The following is a 6,329-nucleotide window of genomic DNA, read 5'->3' on the forward strand; positions in this document are numbered from 1 at the left end:
TGAGAAAGGATCAGAGATGGCCAAGTATGTTAGTCTGAGCTGGGCCAGGAGCTCTGTGATGCAGTATAAAGGAAAAAGAGGGAGGTTAAAAAAAATCAGTACTTTACCTCAGTCACATCTCAAACACAATGCGGGCTAGTTGTTATCAAGTATTCAATGTCAAATTTTTTTTTTCATTCTTTGCTTGAAATTTGCATTATGTAGAGCAGGCGTCCCCAAGCTCCGGGCCATGGACCGGTACCCCAAGCCCTGGGCCATGGCCCCTGGCCTGTTAGGAACTGGGCTGCACAGCATGAGGTGAGCAGTGGGCAAGTGGGCATCTTTGCCTGAGCTCTGCCTCCTGTTAGATTGGCAGCAGCATTAGATTATCACAGGAGCATGAGCCCAGCATTAGATTATCACAGGAGCATGAACCCTATTGTGAACTGCACATACAAGGGATCCAGGTTGCCCGCTCCTTATGAGAATGTACTGCCTGATCATCTGAAGTCGAACAGTTTCATCCCGAAACCACCCCCAACCTTGGTCTGTGGAAAAATTGTCTTCCACGAAACCAGTTCCTTCTGCCAAAAAGGCTGGGGAACCACTGATTTAGACTTTCCAAGAAAATGATGGGAATGTTTGGCTGGGAATATTGAGATCAAGTTCATTTTTTAAAAATGAAGTTTTAAGTTTCCTCATAAGCTGGGTGCAGTGGTGCATGTCTGTAATCCTGGCTACTAGAGAGACTGAGACGGGAGGATTGCTTGAAGCTAGGAGTTCAAGACCAGGCTTGGCAACACAGAAAAGAATATTTTAAAAATTGTCTCCTCTTTTTTGGGATACAGAGAGTTTCACTGTGTTACTCATGCTGCACTGCAGTGGCATAATTATACCTTACTGCAGCCTCTACCTCCCAGGCTCAAATGATCCTCCCATCTCAGCCTTCTGAGTAGCTGAGACCACACATGTGTACCACCACATCTGGCTACTTACAAAAATGTAGAGATAGGGCCTCACTATTTTGTCTAGGCTCGTGTCACACTCCTGGGCCCAAGTGATCCTCCTGCCTTAGCCTCCCAAATTGTTGTGAGTACAGGCATGAGCCACTGTGTCCTCCTTCTGGCAAAGAAAATTAAGAGTCCTGGCAGTATGAGAGATTTGGTATAAAAAGACTGAGACCAGAAATGGTAGGGTGGCAGCATTTGGAACTGTCCCTCACCTCCAAGCTCCCCTTGGTCTCTGGAGAAGGATCATGGGGACTCTCTGCAGGTCTGTGCACGATCTCATTAAAGAGACTAGTGGATACCTAGCATTAGAGAGATTTTACAACCTGAGGATGCGCCCAACTGTGACAAGAAAATGACTGCTCACCAAAGCCAATCCTTCACCCTCAGAATTTCAAAGACCAGTCCTCAGAGCAGTAGCATCTTTCTAGAACTGATACTCTGAGGAGAGTGCTGCATGTGGCACTGCCACAGATATGAAAAGCAGAAACTTCCACGTGCAAATGACCACATGGAAAGAGAGGAGCACAGTCCTCCCCCCGCCTCCCTTAAGTAGCAACATAATTACTAGCTGAAATCTGTCTATGAGGGTCCCCAAAATGGCTGAGCCATTTCACTGGCCCATTAAATAAACACAAAAATTTGTTTGTAAGCTTAGGCCTTGGCCTGCCTCTGCTAACTTTCTAAACATGGAAGACCTAGGCTAACTTCAAGATTTCTTTGGGAGGGTGTGGATTCCCCTGAGTTGCTTCTCTACCTAAAAGTCACTATATCAATACATTTGTTAAGATGTAGCCACCACCATGAGCTGGTCAACTGCAGGATGGGGCGTCTTGGGGCTGCTTTCGGAAATACTATGGTGCTCAAGGAGAGTCACTCCGAGGGCCGCGGAGTGATGGCCAACAACACTGCGAGCATCCTTGTGTCCTCCGATCTTGTGGAACTTACATTCAGTGACATGAAGAACGGTCAGAGGCCTCCAAAGGGACCAAGAAAGGCACTATCTACCTTACCCCTTTCATCTTTCTTTCTGTCCAGGGCGAACGATACCATGCAGTCCTTCGTGATGCCACTGTATCTTGTGAAGACCTGTGAGATTAAGCAGCCTGTGTTTGATACAAACTACATCAAAGGAACTGTGAAAGCCGAAGCAGGCGGTGGCTGGGAAGGCTCTGCTTCCTGCAAGTCCGCCTTCACGGCAGGGGGCGCCACTGAGTCTGGGAAGCACGTGTTCTAGGTGGCATCTCAAGCATCCAGGGGTGAAGCCCTCAGTGGAGCCTACGGCCGGCCACTCTCACATGCCTGGCAGGACTTGTGCCTTTCCCCCGCCAGTCACTAGTGGAATGTACCCCTGCCCTCCTGGCTGCCCTTCTCCACCGTCTCCGCCTGAGTTCTATCCAGGACCTCTCAAGATGGACAGGGCCATGGGGTATGTGCAGCCCCCGCCACCGCCCTATCCTGGGCCCATGGAACCTCTGGTCAGCCCTGATGTTCCCTCCACTCCTGAAGCCGAAGCCAGGGCCACAGAAGCCGCTGCCAGCACCTGTTATAACCCAGGCAAACCGCACCGCGTCTCCATGCCCACGAAGCAGCCTCCGCCATCTTATCTCGGGTAAGAAGGTAAGAAGACCCAGTAGACGCCTCCCGTCACCTGCCTCCCGCCTGCCTCCCTCTCTGTCCTTGTTTCCTACTCCTTCCCTCAGGGTTGCGGCTGGGGCTGGGGGAGCTGAGGGAGGGCCTCGTTCTTCCTCCAGGTCTGATCATAAACAGTTACCAGGAAGGAGCGCTGGGGGACAGTTGGGTCCCTGGCCTCGGGAGAGGCCTCTCCTCGCTTCCCAGCCGCATGCCTGCCTCACATCTCTGGGGCTCTTGGGAGCACAGGGTATCCCCCCCCGCAACCCCGCCTTCCCGTTTCACTCCCGTAGCTTCTCCCTACGCAGGGGCTCTCTGGCCACCTCCTCCACTGCAGTCCAGCTCCCTTGGTCTGGCAGCCACTCTGCACTCAGTCTCATGAGCCCCCTCAGACCAGCCAGGTGTCTTCCCACAGACCCCTGCCAGGCAGACCTGGTTCACATTCCCTCCTCTGGTCTGTGCCTGGCCTGGAAGGGCCACCATGGGCAGACTGTCAGCCCAGATTCCACTCGGCCCGATTCTGGCCCCAGCCACTGTCACCCTCCCCTTCCCTGTCCTGGGTCATGGTGTTGCCAACTCCATGTGACTTTTGAGGCTATAAAATGAGCTTCCAGGGCTTGAGTGGCATCAGGGTAAGCCCATTGAAGAAGCAGCTTCCCTGCTTTCTGCTAGTGTTTCTGGAATTTGCTTTCTGTCTCCTCTCTCTTCCTTCTAGAAGGCGCTTCTCTACTGGAACTAGAGAATGCATATCTGTGCCGTTGTGCCACCCGGGGGCTGCTCGGTGGGCCAGGAATGAGGGCCCCTGACCCCACATGCTGGCTACAGCCCCTCAGCCTACCTCTTCCCTATAAGCCTCATGCCCCCAGATATACTAACATTTGCTCTAGTTCATTCCTGCACTGGCCATGAAGTGAGGAGATGGTTATTTAAAGAGAATTCCCTATTTATTTGACAAAAATCCAGTTAATATGTTAATGTGAAATAAATCCTGTTTGTACCTTGATTTGTTGGCTGAAAATGTGAAATAGTGAAAATGAAGTAACAGGAAAAAAAAAAAAAGTAGGACGGTCCAACTCCTCTCTGCCTGAGACTCACTGGACAATCTTCTCTGTGTCTTTGACTTTTTATCTGTAAAAAAGATTACACTCTGTTCCATATGTGGGATGGCAATAAGGGCAGTATTTAATCTGGACCATAAATCTTTAAAACCATTTAATTATCAGCTCTTCTGCCGTGTAATGCAACTACTACTTTATATATTTAGGTTACTTGATGCTTTTGAAGTAATTCGGTATGACTCTTTCAAGAACAAGAAAATGTATCAGATAGTTTTTTGAGGCCATTTAGGGATGGAGGCAAGCCATGAGTTCAAGATTCAAGGTAGTATGAGGCAAACGAGTAACACTTTCTTCCCCACTGCAGTTACTAAACAGTGTGAGAAATAAAATAAAAGTATGACAGACAGGAGACTACAGTATCACCTTCTTATCCTGATACTGGAGAATGTGGCTTATATCTTATCTGCAGGCAAGTCAGCTTCATAATATAGAGCCTCAGAATGAGACAGACTTTATGAGTGGGTCACATTAGCTGGATCACCACTGGCCCCCACACAGGGGAGCCTGCCCCAGAGAACTTGGGGTATGGAGAAGCAGGGCAAAATGTTTGCTTCCTATGGACTGCTAGTTCTCAAGAGCAGGAAGAGAGAAAACGGCTGGGAAATATGCCCAGTTTCTTCTCTCCAGCTCATTCCCAGATAACTGATTCCTCCTTCTCCCAGGGGGAGAGTGAAGGACAATATGGAACGAGGCCAGGAGTGTTGTGTTCTCTCCAAATGGAAGGAAACCTCTGGAATGGGAAAGAAGCATTCCCTCCTAACATGGCGTGTTCCTAGAAGGCAAGTGAGTATTTTCGAGAAGAACATTCTTATTTATTTATTTTTTTAAATTTATTTATTATTATTATACTTTAAGCTGTAGAGTACATGTGCATAGCGTGCAGGTTTGTTACATATGTATACTTGTGCCATGTTGGTGTGCTGCACCCATCAACTCGTCATTTACATCAGGTATAACTCCCAATGCAATCCCTCCCCCCTCCCCCCTCCCCCCAACATTCTTATTTTTTAATACCAGCCCTAGAGAAGGTGATGTTGTCTAGTCATCTAGCACCCTTAGGAGTTAGGCCAAGAAACTTGGTACCCAGGGATTTTGCTAGGTCAGTTTTGGTATTTTTAAAATGGCATCAGAAGACATTTAACCAACTCACCCCAGTAGAATTCTTGGATTTGTATTGCTTTGATATGTTCAAAGCTATTCATTCTTTTCTGAATTTTAGAAGGTAGGACCACACTTATCTGGGTGACAGAAAGAAAAGCTTCATTCTAGATTTTATCATGATAGCCACGATCCTCTTCAAAGTTGTACTCACTTATATGTAACTTCAAAAAGCGTTCACTTATTCATTCTTATATCCACCTATTCAGTCAATTATGCATGTATTTTAAAATTCAATAAGAATTCATGAGTTGTTTTTCACCTATGTGCCAGGTACTATACTAGGCAGAAGGAAAACAAAACCAATTCTGTGTATACAAAAGGTGCCAAATAAGCGGCTTACATAGTCCTAAAAGAGCCAGGACACTATATCGGCCAGCACCCCCACCATATACCTATGTGTTTATCTGCTTTAGACCCTTTAGATCCTGGTATGCACTGGGGGTTGCAGAAAAGAGACATAAACATCTTTACTTGATTTCTCCATATAAAGTGTGTAGCATTAGATACGTAACTCCGATATTTATATGTGTCTGAGAGATTTGTACAGGAATTTTCATAGCAACTTTATTTAAAATGACCCCAAACTGGAAATGACCCAAATGTTCATTAACAGATTAACGGGATGCTAACACTCAGCAATAAAAAGGAACAAACTACTAATTACATACAACACAGATGAATCTCAAGCCATTGCAACATAGTAACACATACAACAGTAATACATACCACAGAAGAAGCCAGATTGAAAGAGCAGGTACTATCTGATTCTACTGTGTGAAATTGTAGAATAGGCGAAAATAAGTTATAGTGAAAGAAACCATAATAGAGGTCACATCTGGAAGTAAGTAGTGGGGAGACAGACTACAAAGGGATATGAAGAAGCTTAGTAGGATGATGGGAATGTTTCGTATTTTAATTGGGATGTTTGTTACGCAGCTGTGTACATTCATCAAAACTCGCTAAATGACACACGGTACATGTATTTTATGTATAAAGTATACTTTAAAATGTAAAGAGAAAGGTACAAAGGTACAAACTGATCAGAGAATAAAAGCTCAATTAAGCATATTTTTAAAAAATGAAACCTATCAAAAACATTTCAAATGTTTCTTGGCATTTGAACTACACTTAAATAGGTCGTGATTTATAATCTCCAAGCACATAATGTTTTTCTTCCTAAACTTTGTACCTTTAGGGAAAAAATTTTATTACAGAAATGGAATACAATAGGAGAAATAAGCTGCTTCTTAAATATTTACCTTAATACATAAAGAAAACTAGGGACTATCATAATTAGAACACATGTAAGTCTTTTTTTACATATGTATATGTATAGCTGACTGCATATAATTTTAGATGATAGTAATTGCCATTGTGTGTGAGTTTGTGAGTATGTGTGCTGTGTACCAAGCAACATGGAGAAATAAAAGAA

At 45.4% G+C, this 6,329-nt stretch overlaps 1 pseudogene; it reads left to right on the top strand.

Moving 5' to 3' along the window:
- Positions 1 to 1,836: 1,836 nt before the first annotated feature.
- On the top strand, positions 1,837 to 3,424 carry LOC105545243 (annotated as a pseudogene).
- Positions 3,425 to 6,329: the final 2,905 nt, after the last annotated feature.

This window comes from Mandrillus leucophaeus, unplaced genomic scaffold, assembly GCF_000951045.1.
Source record: "Mandrillus leucophaeus isolate KB7577 unplaced genomic scaffold, Mleu.le_1.0 Scaffold322, whole genome shotgun sequence".
NCBI classification, from domain to species: domain Eukaryota; kingdom Metazoa; phylum Chordata; class Mammalia; order Primates; family Cercopithecidae; genus Mandrillus; species Mandrillus leucophaeus.